Genomic DNA, 15,903 nt, shown 5'->3' with positions numbered 1-15,903 from the left:
TCATGACTACATTCAGTCTTTCATTTCTAGTTGACTAAGACTAAACAGAGGCCAATTGTTGTACAGAAAAAAAAGCCTGTCGATATTTTTATTCAATGCCATTTTCTGTTCAAACAGGTAACAATTACTTACATTTTATTCATAGATATTAGTCTCCGTTGCACAAATGCAGAAAATACTGTTACTTTACCAGTGATCACTGTAAGAGAGTTAAAAGGTTTTCTTTCTGTAGAAGTCAGGTATCTGCCCCACCACAAACAAATGATGAGATCTGTAACTGTCAGTAGATTAGAAAAAAATGAAACCGGGAGTTAGGCTGGCTTAGTCAATGGGAGTTATAGTAACCATGTCAACAGGTAATATAATCAAAGCTGTGACGGGGAACAAAGTAATGTAACACATTCATTATTTACTTTAATACTTTGCAGCTTTTTTAGAATCAATTTAATTGTCAAAATTTATTTTATTTATTTCCTCCTCTAATGGATTTTGTTACAATAAATGTAGTTTTCTAATTTTTTTGTTTGGAAGCTACAACAAATTGGTGAGTAAGATAGGACATGACTTTACTGTTGTTATTTCGCATGCTATAACATTCTAAACTTGGAAGTTGTGAGAGGAGATATACAGTGAAACAGTAACACATACACACACATCCTCTCAGCACCCCTCAAGGGCTTGTTAGCAAGCAATAAATTGGTACTTATCAACACTTGTGAAAGTAGATTGGAATATCCCATAGGATTGGGAATTCCAGCAATGTGAAGAAAGACACTTGGAAGGTGGAAATTGTTGTTGTAGAAAATCATTGGCAAGCATATAAATACATTTTAAGCAAATTTTGGATAAAAAAGGAATGTTTTCATAATATCATTTCACATAAAACATAGAAGAAACTGTCTTGAGTAATTGAAGAACGGCATTAGTTTGAACAGTTAAGAATAGTTTTTTTCTGCTACAATGCGATAGTTGTGTTCTTGTGTGACCTTGTGCTATAGAAAATTGTGCAATTAAGTGACACTTTAAGTGCTGGGGATGGAATTGCATAATAGCCAATACACGTATGCGAATGTTCACATTTTACATTCAACATTCACCTATTCATTTAATCACATTACAGGAAAATTGGCATCTTTTAATATATTTACAAATAACTTTAAAATTTTGTTTCAAACACATTGGATGAAATTATTGTGCATGCACATATCGATAGTATATGATTGGTAACTGTATGGTAATTATACATAAGTACTGGTAATAATTAGTGGTAAGAACAGCATTTTTCATAGTCTTTCATCCTGGTGACAGGTGTAATATTACAAATTTGCTACTTGACAGCTGTGAATGACCTTTTTGGCTTTTGTCAATGAACAGAATTATTATCTATTGGCAATATGTGAGAATGATATCAAATATCTTGGTAAGGTATAAACCACACCTAAAAATGTTTGAACATAATACTTCACTGTACTCATAAAGAGAATGGAGGGAACCTGAGACAAACAACTCATTGAAGTTAAATAGCAATGTTAAAATTGCAGAGAGAAGTGAAATATATGATAATACCTACAAGTTGTACAGAGTGGAAGGATGTGAGTTTGTCTCCAGAAGGGTGTTTTACCTGATGCAGCAATTTTAATCAGGTCACTTGATGTGTGGTACTGTACTGGAAGTAAGCTCATCAACTGTAACCTAATAGTTTAACATTAGCCCAGATTCTAACATGTCTTAGAAATAGTAATTTTATGTTAAAATTACCATTCCTAAGACACATAAGTATCTGGGCTAATATTAAACTATTAGGTTACAGTTGATGAGCTTACTTCCAGTACAGTACCATACATCAAGTGATCTGAGCAAAATGGAAAATGATATCTTTATGTCTTCAGATCACATGCTTTAATGAAGTGATTATATCATTAGCACATATCATAAATAAGGTGAATAAAATGTAAAATATCCTTCCTTCTTTTCTAACAATAAAGCTTTATCCCAAATGGATATATATTGTTGTATCTAGGTATGTGTTTCAATTTAATCAATTCAATAAAATCTGGTGATTGTGTATCTGTCTGAAGAGGTATGTGTTGCAGTTGTGGGGGAGGCTGGTACAATTGCCACATTTAAGAGGCTAAATGGGTATATGAATAGGAAGGGTTTGGAGGGATATGGGCCGGGTGCTGGCAGGTGGGACTAGATTGGGTTGGGATATCTGGTCGGCATGGACTGGTTGGACCGAAGGGTCTGTTTCCATGCTGTACATCTCTATGACTCTATGACTATGACTCTATGTTTGACAACGTGTTTTTCTTGCAGCTGGGTGTTATCACTCCACATCACCATACATCCTTGGGTGTTCTTCCTTACTTGCGGTGCATGATTGGTATGCTGAATACTCATCTGAGTTGGCTTTTGTTGCTTTGCAATGTTGCTCCACAGTCATTAATATGATTTGGGCTGTTTGCATATTTTAGATAGCTTTACTTTACAAGAACCTTTGGATTTCTAACTTGCATTCTCTACCTTTGGGCAGTTTTGGTCGTTATCTACTTGCTCACTTGTCGTGTATCTTTCACTCTTTTCTGTCTTCTCTGTCCTATTAGACAATTGTTTGCTGATAAAGTTGTTCATTCTTGCCTTTTGAGCATAATTTGTACTGGGAATGGTAATCCTTTCTCCACTAGTTTTGCATGAGATGGCAATGTGGAAATCTTGCTTTGTTGCTCAATACATTTCCAAAGTGGAACTCAATGAGTTAGTCATTCCCTCAGTACTAATTAAAGTCTTTAGGAAGGGACTCTGGAACAAGAAAGGGGCAATATCATTGATGCATTAATTAAAGATGGACACAGTATGAAGTCATAGCAAGCTAACAGCAATTACATGTTTTACGTGACACGGTTACTAAAATACACCAAACCATCAAAATCTCTAATAGTAGTGGTTTGGCATATCTGCCCCGAAGCTTTTCAGGAAAGTAAGTGGTACCAAGGAACATTGGGGATGTGTGTGCAGGAATCTGGTTCTAACAGTCAAGCCAGGCTCCAGAACAAAACGAAGGTGATCAACAAGACTGTACACACCACAACATCAAGTGTTAAAAATGTTCACAAATACAAACACATCCTTGACATCATAGTTAACCGTGAACGGCAAATTTCAAAAGACGACAATGCCTTCCATATTGTTTAGCTCACATATACATTGACGGAATAAGTTATCAAAAGCTTTTACAACTTTTAATATTGTGTGTCCTGGAAAGGCATGATGATACACACTAAAAGCTAAAGTCAACATTGGGAGGTGGTACCAATCAAAAAGTATGTACTTCAGCAAGAGGGCCTCCATGATATAGCCTATGACAGACCATCTCACAGTGCACTAGAGATCACCAATACTGTGCATTGGCATAATCTCACTGCAGTGCCAAAAGGCAAGCTCATCTTGACTTCCAAAAATCTTCTAGCTGGCAGGTACCAAAGGACCAGCAGTGGCAGGACTACCTTAATAGATATCTGTACAATCACCATACAGCTTCTGACAAACTAGTCAATAGACCTTTAGAATTTCTGTCAGTCTGACATGAGAGAGAGTCTGTTACTCCTGAGTTAATTATTACTTTGAGCTGATCTTTAAGAATCTTCCAGATCTTTTCTGAATCTTTCTGATCATTGATGGAAAGACCAGATATGTTTATTTTGTGAAGCCCTTTTTTTGCCGATGGCAAGAAAGATTTTTAGAGCTCTTTTATCATTTGATCTATAAAATAGCATTGCATACATTATTTGAACAGTTATAATTTTGTAAGGTTGTCACTGTAAAACCACTCCGTAATGGGGTTTCTGCTATTTATGATTCCACTTTAATAATTATAGACTGTACCATCTTAAACTGTGGGCCTCTGACTTCTGTCTGCATGATTAAAAATACTCACTTTGCAACTGCTGTTCTGACAAACTGTTACTCATGTTCGTTGCTAAGGGAACTGAGTGTTCTAGCCTCAGATTCTGAATGGCATTGCACTGGCTTTGTCCTGCAAAAAATAGCTCTGAAATTAAAAGTCTCATCACCATTGTCAATTATCAGAACCCCCACCCACTTCACTAATGCCAACAAGAGAAGGTAACTGCCATCCTTAGCTGGTCTAGTCTACATTTGATTCCAGACCCACAACAATGTGGTTGACTCTTAACTGCCCTCTGGGTAATTAGGGATGGGAAATAAATGATTGTCTTGCCATTCCATGAATGACAGAAAAAGAATCTCACAAATACACTTCAACATTTTCTTCTCCTTTATTTATGTAAGGAAATCTCAGAAATCTATTTCGTCTTTAATTAATTTATATTCTAATCAAAAATATTTTTTTTTTGGTGGTTAATGCCCTATCTACAGATCTGAACAGCTCTCTGTACTTACAGAAACTAATGCTACTTAAAGGAGAGAATGTCTGACTTTGTCCATGTTCTCTTTTGTCCAAAGCTGTTGTCTGGTTCACCTTCAGTTAATTTTTCAAATAACTGCCACTAAGATATTGAAGTTATTCCATATTCAGTTGCTGCTACTATGTGAGAGTTTGCTTCCAGCAGGGTGTTTACCTGATGTGACAAAGCTTACTGACATTAAAACTGACATATTTATTAGTTATGATATAGGAGCCTCCTTATAGTACAGTGTCATTCATAAAGTCATAGAGTCATAGAGATGTACAGCATGGAAACAGACCTTTCAGTCCAACTCGTCCATGCTGACCAGATATCCCAACCCAATCTAGTCCCACCTGCCCGCACCCGGCCCATATCCCTCCAAACCTTTCCTATTCGTATAACCATCCAAATGCCTCTTAAATGTGGCAATTGTACCAGCCTCCACCACTTCCTCTGGAAGTTCATTCCACACACGTACCACCTTCTGTGTGAAAACGTTACGCCGTAGGTCTCTTTTATATCTTTCCCCTCTCACCCTAAACCTATGCCCTCTAGTTCTGGACTCCCCTACCCCAGGGAAAAGACTTTGCATATTTACCCTATCCATGCCCCTCATAATTTTGTAAACCTCTATAAGGTCACCCCTCAGCCTCCAACGTTCCAGGGAAAACAGCCCCAGCCTGTTCAGCCTCTCCCTGTAGCTCAAATCCTCCAACCCTGGCAACATCCTTGTAAATCTTTTCTGAACCCTTTCAAGTTTCACAACATCTTTCCAATAGGAAGGAGACCAGAATTGCACGCAATATTCCAACAGTGGCCTAACCAATGTCCTGTACAGTTGCAACATGACCTCCCAACTCCTGTACTCAATACTCTGACCAATAAAGGAAAGCATACCAAATGCCTTCTTCACTATCCTATCTACCTGCTAATCCACTTTCAAGGAGCTATGAACTTGCACTCCAAGGTGTCTTTGTTTAGCAACCCTCCCTAGGACCTTACCATTAAGTGTATAAGTCCTGCTAAGATTTGCTTTCCCAAAATGCAGCACCTCGCATTTATCTGAATTAAACTCCATCTGCCACTTCTCAGCCCATTGGCCCATCTGGTCAAGATCCTGTTGTAATCTGAGGTAACCCTCTTCGCTGTCCACTACACCTCCAATTGTGGTGTCATCTGCAAACTTACTAACTGTACCTCTTATGCTAGCATCCAAATCATTTATGTAAATGACAAAAAGTAGAGACCCAGCACCGATCCCTGTGGCACTCCACTGGTCTCAGGCCTTTAGTCTGAAAAACAACCCTCCATCACCACACTCTGTCTTCTACCTTTGAGCCAGTTCTGTATCCAAATGGCTAGTTCTCCCTGTATTCCGTGAGATCTAACCTTGCTAATCAGTCTCCCATGGGGAATCTTGTTGAATGCCTGTTTTAAAAAATTCTCAAGGTCAGGTTCGTAGGAGAGTAGTCTGACACAGAACAAACGACCAAGAGGCGAGTCTGCTAGAATATGAGCATTTTATTCCCCGCAGCGTCGCCACAACCAGGTCTCATACTTACAACGGGTCTGGCTTATACTACTCTACATGTTACCGGAACTGGGAGCCGTCAGTTCTCGTAGAGCGGTTGCCAACAACCCACGCTCGGCGGTTAAACGTAACCCCGGAGCAGACTCCCGGGTCTGGCTTATACTCACTCTACATGTTACCGGAACTGGGAGCCGTCAGTTCTCGTAGAGCGGTTGCCAACAACCCACGCTCGGCGGTTAAACGTAACCCCGGAGCAGACTCTCCGAACTGGAGACTTTTCCAGCTGATATACTCTTTTCCAGATATAAACATTCATGTGAACAGCAGAGCAAGGCTAAAAAACACATTCCATTCTGGTTACATACAGATAAGAAGATTCACATGGGGAGGTGTGTAATAAGATTCACACGGGACTAAGCAACACTTCCATTCCGGTTAGATTCACACATGTATTGGGACATAATTTTTAACCGTTTCACCACATTCCACTGCTTGGCCCAATACATGTGTTACATTATGATTCACACATGTATTGGGACATAATTTTACACCACATTCCACTGCTTGGCCCAATACATGTGTTACATTATGCTTAATTCAGTTCAATTCATTTCAGTTAATTTCAGTTCAGTCAATTCAGTGTAGTTCAATTCAGCTCAGTTCAGGTCTGTTCAGTTCAATTCAATTGTGTTCAATTCAGTTCCGTCCATTTCAATTCAATTTAGCTCAGTTTCATTTTGTTCCGTTCAATTTGATTCACTTCAGTTCCACTCAGTTCAGTTCAGTTCAATCCCATTCAATTCTGTTAACTCCGCTTCAGCTTTTTGGACATGCCCACATCCTCCGCTGTACCCCAGGCAAGGGGTTCTTCGGCAGGACTGGGATCCTCTCAAGGGTGGACAGCAGCGACCCTGGGGTTCCTCCGGTCGCCCCCCACCATTTCTCAAACAAACTGCCACGTCATGCCACGGTCCATGCCATCCCGGGACGGTCAGGACCTCCACAGTTTGTTCTTCTGGTTTCTTAGTCTTTTTCCAAAACATTGTTCTGTATCAAAATCTCTCCTCAATTGCGATTGACCCTGCTCGCAGCGCCAAATGTTTTAAAAAATTCTCAAGGTCAGGTTCGTAGGAGAGTAGTCTGACACAGAACAAACGACCAAGAGGCGAGTCTGCTAGAATATGAGCATTTTATTCCCCGCAGCGTCGCCACAACCAGGTCTCATACTTACAACGGGTCTGGCTTATACTCACTCTACATGTTACCGGAACTGGGAGCCGTCAGTTCTCGTAGAGCGGTTGCCAACAACCCACGCTCGGCGGTTAAACGTAACCCCGGAGCAGACTCCCGGGTCTGGCTTATACTCACTCTACATGTTACCGGAACTGGGAGCCGTCAGTTCTCGTAGAGCGGTTGCCAACAACCCACGCTCGGCGGTTAAACGTAACCCCGGAGCAGACTCTCCGAACTGGAGACTTTTCCAGCTGATATACTCTTTTCCAGATATAAACATTCATGTGAACAGCAGAGCAAGGCTAAAAAACACATTCCATTCTGGTTACATACAGATAAGAAGATTCACACGGGGAGGTGTGTAATAAGATTCACACGGGACTAAGCAACACCTCCATTCCGGTTAGATTCACACATGTATTGGGACATAATTTTTAACCGTTTCACCACATTCCACTGCTTGGCCCAATACATGTGTTACATTATGATTCACACATGTATTGGGACATAATTTTACACCACAATGCCTTACTGAAGTCCACATAGATCACATGTACCACTCTGCCCTCATCAATCCTCTTTGTTACTTCTTCAAAAAACTCAATCAAGTTTGTGAGACATGATTTCCCACACACAAAGCCATGTTGACTATCCCTAATCAGTCCTTGCCTTTCCAAATATATGTACATCCTGTCCCTTAGGATTCCCTCCAACAACTTGCCCACCACCGACGTCAGGCTCACTATAGTTCCCTGGCTTGTCCTTATCACCCTTCTTAAACAGTGGCACCACATTAGCCAACCTCCAGTCTTCCAGCACCTCACCTGTAACTATAGATAATACAAATATTTCAGCAAGAGGCACAGCAATCACTTTTCTCGCTTCCACAGAGTTCTAGGGTACACCTGATCAGGTCCTGGGGATTTATCCACTTTTATGTATTTCGAGATGTCCAGCACTTCCTCCTCTGTAATATGGACATTTTGCCCTACAAGTGATCTGAGATATGATGGAGTGTGAGATCATGTTACCCTCGGGTCACATACTATGATGTAGAGATGATATCCTAATTGTATCTCTTAGACCGCGACACATAACACAATAGTACAGAAAATAGTTTTAAAATCATAACTATCAAGATTGCCATAAAATTGCATTATAACATATATTTATAAAATACTTGTAACATATAAAATATACACAAGTTCAGAACTGAAAAGATCAAAAAGAAATAGTTACTGAAATGAAGGAATGGTCAATTCATAATGGAATACAAAATAGATTATGTTCACATCTTTTGAGAAGCATTGCAGAAAGGGAGGTGAAAGAAATTTGCGATGAATCCAGAGAGTTGGGCTGAGGCAGCTGAAGATTCTAACATTGAAAGAAATGAGAGGGAATTTGCCAAAGGTCAGAACGAGCTGGTTGAAGGGCGCAGGAAGGACATGAACGTGTAAGAGGTTGTGGGAAAAGTTCAAGATGAAAACTAAGAGTTTAATTTAGATATTTTTGCAGACAGGGAGCTATTGTAGTGGAAAACTGAATATGGGTCGCTGAAGTCTAGGAAAAAAGAGCAAAGAGCAGAAACTTGTAGGGGCCTGAGCAACATGGGCTATGGTGGGTAATGAAGCAAATTCGCCCCTGAAGAAAGGTGAAGCATATATTGAAGCCAGAAGCAACTTGTTGCATCTTTTCACTCAGTTCCAGGCATCAAGGTGAGATTTTCACTGTGCAGTGATCGATTTTTTATTAAGAGAAATTATTGACTTTAAGTGACCTTCTCATTATTAATATACAGCAGTCTCTCATCCCATCTGTTACAAACCAACTAGACATTGAGAATCTGGACATGGAAGCCAGATTGGGTACCATCTGACTTCCTCTTGCTGCTGGTAAACAGCCTCCACAATCACCACAACAATATCTCAGGGCATGATCCATGGGCACCAGCTGCATGTACCATTGTCCATGGATGTTTGTGTTCAATGATTGTCAGTGGTATCTAATAATTGTCAACCCTTCAGGATCCTCGTGGCACCTCGCCACTTGCAGCATGTTTAGGGGGTTGAGACACATTGTATAATTACTAATGACTTTTCAAATTCAGTCATGCAATTCATATCCCTTACTGATATTATACAGAAGATTAAAAAGGGGTGTTAATTTATATCAATTTTTATAATATTTGTAATATGAACTCTAATGTACAGTTAAACCTAATACTACGATTCTGTGACATAGCTAACAATTTTGGGAGCAGCTTCCCTCCAATCTGACTTGCAAAGTGCCAGTTGTTTATTCTCTCAAGGTCATAGTGACCGTTTCAAAATTGTTTCTGCCCCCTTGCTACATTATTTGTCTATTGGTACTCTTACAAGGTTTTCTTGTTGTTCTAATCTTCTTGCTAACAGAGAAAAAAGTTTCTTCAAGTCTCTGCATCCAAGGCTAGCTTCCTTCAGAAATTTATGGTGACATATGTCACCAGTCAGGGGGCTGCAATGCGAGTGGTCATTTCTGCTCAGTCATATCTAGGAGATGTTTGTCAAAAGTTAGTCAATGATTACAGTTATGGAGATCTAAGCATTGAGTGGGGAGGAGGGTGGAATGGGTGCTGCTGAGGAAAAAGGGGATAGGCTCTTTCCCGAAAAGAGGGTGAGATGATCAAGGCAAGAGAGAAATCAGAGGCATGTGCCGAGGTGGGACAAGTGACACTGATGAGGGAAAGTGAAAGTTTAAGGGGGATATATGTTACTGGCTGGGACGACATGGCATGCTATGAGAGGGATTTCGTTGTCAATAACTGGAGACACTCAATAACATTATCTGCTTCCAGACTGCCTCAGATCAATATTTTTAGACACTGCTCTTAGATGAGCTGCAGCTGAAAAATGTGCTGCTGGAAAAGCGCAGCAGGTCAGGCAGCATCAAAGGAGCAGGAGAATCGACGTTTCGGGCATAAGCCCTTCTTCAGCACTGTTGCAATCTTGGATTTAAAACTCCATGATAGCAGTCAATTACACAGATAGATCCCAAATCCTTTTTGGGCCTCTGAAGACTCATATACCCAATGGCTGCTTCTGCAATGGTCTAAATCAAAGGTGCAGGTACTTGTCCAAACTTTTCATTGGTATACCAAACTATGCTGCCTACAGGATAATGATACATATTAATTATTAAGTTTCATTATTTGGCAGTAAAGTAAAATAAAGAATAATTATTCTATTCGTTACATCATTCAATAAATTTCACAGTTAACATTCAAAGAAGTTGAACATATCACGGTTAGTCTTAAACTAAACGGCCTAGAAATGTATTGCTGCCACGCTAATAGTGAACAATGTCATGTGCACACATGCCCATTTAATGTCAAAAGTATTTTACATATCACATTTGATTAGGTTCCTCTGTGTGCACGCAGTGCATGATCCACAGACATTCAGAGCAGGAATTAAGTATGTAATTGAGCATGCACTGCTTCCTGTCAGACTCTTCTGTGAAACTTTGCAAACCTGTTCAGCAACTCATGACACTAACAGGTATTAAGAATGTATCAGCAGGGCTGTTTAAAAAGGTCATGACCAGGATTGTTGCAGGTTTGCCCTTTTCTACTGCTGCCTGACATTCGACCATTTGTTCTCTGTTTTCTCTCTTCTACAATTACCATTCTGACCTACAACCTTCTCCAGAGGCCCCAGTATCATAGATGTCAGTCTTCCACTGATTTGATATTAAAAAACAGCTGAATTCACTGGATACTGCAAAGGCTATGGGCCCTGACAACATTCCAGCCATAGTACTGAAGCCTTCTGCCAACAACACTGGTATCTACGCAGCAATGTGGAGAATTGCCCAGGTATGTCCTGTCTAGTAAAAGCAGGACAAATCTAACCAGTTAAAAACCATTTTGACTCCTTGGGAGCAAGGCCATTGTGCTGACTTTTGAGGTGCAAGTTGTGGCTGCAACAGATGCTATCGCTCTGTTGATGAAACACAGCCTCTGACATTGATCCTTGGTAGTGTTGAGGTCAGGAAAGTGCCCCTTACGTTGCTGTAGAAATATTTTTCTGGGCAAAGTCCTATTTCTCCTTATTGACTGCGGTGCTCCTGTTGTCCTTTGTGCCTTTATGTTCTTAGTTGGTCTCCCTCATTCTCAAGGCACAAAGGGGTATCGAAGGGGTTCCAAATTGCAGTGGGCAAGATCAGTGGCATCTCCTAGAATAATTTCATTCTTGCATTAGGCAGTTTAACAAACCTCCCTGCACTTTGAGAAATACCTGGATTTCTTCATTTATGGTCAATGTGAAATAGCAGAAGGTTTCACCGATATTACATACATTCCCAGGTCCAGGAGCTGAATGCACATTGCTTTGTATTTTCCATTACAATCTTGGCTTTTTGCCGAATAAGATGCAGTTCCAATATCTCAGATGCCAGCTTGTTTACAATCACAGGCAGCTCTCTGACCCATTTTCTGGTATTCGTCTTAACTCATCCTACCTACGTTTTTGTGTTGGAATAATTCTAACCAGACTATCAGGTTACATACTTACTGTGAAAGTCAGTTATTCATTTTGTGATGATCTTCAGACAGTTTAAATCAAATTGTTTGAACATTATTTTGCTGACTCATTAAGGTACAGGAGAAGATAAAAGGCTGTTCCTCATTAGAAATCCAAGGCCTGAAGATAAGGTGACCATATAGGAGTAGGAAGTCACAAAGGACACAACGAAGTTATCAGAGTGGAAAATATCGGTTTTACAGCATTGTGAGGCAAAATTACTTTAGCAGTTAATATTTTAATAGTTGTAGTACGAGTACAAAACAATATGCAATTACCAGAGATATAATATCAAAATATTGAGGTGCATTTAAATGACACCACTCAGGGGTGTTATTTTCTTACACCTGCTAACTATTTGACCTACGCTTTGGCTTAGCATTGCCAAAAAGGAACAGAATTTGAAATTGCACATCCTGTAAGAGCTGTTTTACATTCAGTGGCATTTTTACGTTCCTTGTAGATGCACTCAAAAAGAAAACAATGGCTTGCATTTTGAACATAGTACAGATCATCTTTTCTGTTTGGATGTAAACATAGAAAATGTTATGATTAAAACGTGTTGTTAAAGTTCCCATTACACTTTTTTTGATAGTGCTACTTTCATATTACATTGAATTTCAAATCTTGCGTGTATTCATTTAGTCAGCATCCTAACTCTGGCAACAATGTTCACAGAAAATGGAGAGAATAGGACCCGAGGGCACAGCCTTAGAGTAAAGGAAAGATCTTTTAGAATGGAGACAGGGAGAAATGTTTTCAACCAGAGAGTGGTGAATCTATGGAATTCACTGTCACAGAAGGCTGTGGAGGCCAGGTCATTGAGTATATTTAAGACTGAGATAGATAGGTTCTTGAATATCAAGGAACCAAGGGTTATGGGGAGAAAGCGAAGGATGGAGTTGAGAAACTTATCACCCATAATTGAATGGTGGAGCAGATTCGATGGGCTGAATGGCCTAATTTCGATCCTATATCTTATGGTCTTATGGTCTGCACTGGCAGTCTGATTAATGATTATTACAACTTGATAGTAATGATAATTAAACATAATGTACGATGGCTGAGTGTCATTCTCCTGCTTTTTCCCTATAATTTTGCATATCATTTCTATTAAACAAATCAGCTAATTGGAATAGATAGATAGACAGACAGTTAGACAGACAGACAAATAGAAAGAACAAAGCACTGGTGTTTTCGTATCAACATTAGTGTCAAAAGTGTTAGTATCAAAAGTTTTAGTAACATGTTCTGGATATTTCTCTCTGGTTGATATACTACTTATTATTTAAGAATTTAGTAGATGCCTTTATCCAAGGAAACTCATTACATACTCTGTGCTGCACCTCACCCATAGACATTCAATTGAATTGACAGTACACTTTTTTTTAATGATTGCAAAGTGTGATCAAACTGTTTTTATTGTCAGAAAAAGGAAATAACTCCATTTGACCAGTTCTGAAGAACAATATAAGCCAGAAATCAAAGTCCTTGGTAATAGAGAAAACAATGAGATGAAAGATAGAAAAGTCTTCCAGTAAGTGAGGACATTTATTCATGATTTGCAAACTCTCTTGATTCAGGAATGTCACTTTGGATTGGAAAATTGCCAATGTCAGTCCATTGTTTAGAACATAGAAAAGTACAGCACAGAACAGACCCTTAGGCCCACGATGTTGTACCGAGGTTTAATCCTAATGTAAAATATAGTAACTTAACCTACGCACCCCTCAACTCACTGCTATTCATGTGCATGTCCAGCAGTCACTTAAATGTCCCCAATGACTCTGCTTCCATCACAACAGCTGGCAACGCATTCCATGCATTCACAACTCTCTGCGTAAAGAATCTACCTCTGATGTCTCCTTTATACCTTCCTCCTAATATCTTCAAACTATGACTCCTCGTACCAGTCAATCCTGCCCTAGGGAGAAGTCTCTGGTCGTTGATCTATCTATTCCACTCATTATCTTGTATACCTCGATCAGGTCTCCTCTCTTCTTCCTTCTCTCCAGAGAGAAAAGTCCGAGCTTATTCAACCTTTCTTCATAAGGCAAGCCCTCCAATCCAAGCAGCATCCTGGTAAACCTTCTTTGCACCCTCTCCAAAGCCTCTTTATCTTTCCTATAGTAGGGCGACCAGAACTGGACACAATATTCCAAGTGTGGTCTCACCAGGGACTTGTAGAGCTGCAGCAAAACCTCACGGCTCTTAAATTTGAACCTCCTGTTAATGAATGCCAAAGCACCATATGCTTTCTTAACAACCCTATCCACTTGGGTGGCAACTTTGAGGGATCTATGTACTTGCATACCCAGATCCCTCTGTTCCTCCACACTGCCAAGAATACTGTCTTTAATCCTATATTCAGCATTTGAGTTTGACCTTCCAAACTGCATCACTTCGCATTTATCCAGGTTGAACTCCATCTGCCATTTCTCAGCCCAGCTCTGCATCCTGTCTATGTCACGCTGCAGCCTGCAATAGCCCTCTATACTATCGACGACATCTCCAACCTTTGTGTCATCTGTAAATTTACTAACCCACCCCTCAACCTCCTCATCCAAGTCATTTATAAAAACTACAAAGGGCAGAGGCCCAAGAACAGAGCCCTGCGGGACCCCACTCAACACTGACCTCCAGGCAGAAAACTTTCCATCTACAACCAGGTGATCACCATTGCACTACACACACACACACACACAGATATTCCTACACACACACACTCTCACATACACATGGACACAGATACACACAGACACGCACACAGACACCCACACACACCCTTATAGACACACAGACTCCCAGTTAAGACACTCTGCACTCACTACACACACACACACACTTTCGCACACTCACAACCCCGACCCCAGACAGACACACACACAGACAGACAAAGACCCACATGCACACATATATTTTGTGTGGTGAATTTTTTTGGTACTTTCAGAGTTACATTGCACTTTGCTCAAAAACCACATACATTCATGTAGAACTCTGAGCTCAAAACTGCATGAATTTATGTAAAACTCTGTTATCTCACTTTTTAGATTGGAATCAATCTAAACATCAGGTCATAGACAGAGAACACAGGGGGCTAACATCTTCAACATATTGTCTAGTTATCACCATTGTTAACAGCTAACCCGAGAATGCAACTTTAAAAAAAAGGATTTTGTGATTTACACATGAAAGAAGTGAAACTATCACTGTATTCTAACAGATGAAAGGCTTAACAGACAATCAATTTTTCAATGTATAATTTCAGTTACATCACACTGCAAATTTTTGCTATAAAGTCTGTGTTACGATCGAGCCCTCCACAATCACCTGATGATGGAGCGTTGCTCCAAAAGCTAGTGCTTCCAATTAAACCTGTTGGACTATAACCTGGTGTTGTGTGATTTTTAACTTTGCCCTAATCACTCTCTTATTCCTCACGTATGAGTAAAATGTCTTTGGGTTCTCCCTAATCCTTCTTGCCAAGCCTTTTTCGTGCCCCTTCCTGGCATTCCTCAGTCCATTTCTGAGCTCCTTTCTAGCAAGCCTGTAATCCTCTAAAGCTGTGCTAGATCCTTACTTCCTCCACCTTACGTAAGCTGCCTTCTTCCTTTTGACGAGAATTTCCTCTGTTCTCATCATCCAAAATTCCTTAATCTTACCCCTTCTTACCTGTCTCAGAGGAACAAATTTGTGCATCACTTGCATCAACTACTCCTTAAATAGTCTCTGTCTGCTGTGCCCTTTCTGTGGAACAATTGCTCCCAGTCTGTACTTCCCAACTCCTGTCTGATAGTGTCATAATTTGCTTTTCCCCAATTAAATATCTTCCCTTGGTAACTGCTCCTTTCCATCTCCAAGGCTATGCTAAATGTGAGGCAGTTGTGCTCACTTTCACCAAAGTGCACTCCCACCTTGAGATCTGACACCTGTGTCGTTGCCGAGCACCATATCCAAAATGGCCTCTCCCCTCCTCAGTCTGTCTACATACTACTTCCCACTTCCTCCAGACCAAAGGGGTAGCCATGGGCACACGTATGGGCCTCAGCTATGCCTGTCTCTTTGTTGGCGACGTAGAACAGTCCATCTTCTGTAATTACACCGGCACCACTCCCCACCTCTTCCTCCGTAACATTGATGACTGCATTGGCGC

The sequence above is a fragment of the Chiloscyllium plagiosum genome, unplaced genomic scaffold (assembly GCF_037043375.1).
Source record: "Chiloscyllium plagiosum isolate Xiang-an unplaced genomic scaffold, Cpla_swu_hap1 HiC_scaffold_20, whole genome shotgun sequence".
NCBI classification, from domain to species: domain Eukaryota; kingdom Metazoa; phylum Chordata; class Chondrichthyes; order Orectolobiformes; family Hemiscylliidae; genus Chiloscyllium; species Chiloscyllium plagiosum.
The sequence above is the reverse complement of the archived record's forward strand: the minus strand, read 5'-3'. Positions refer to the sequence as shown.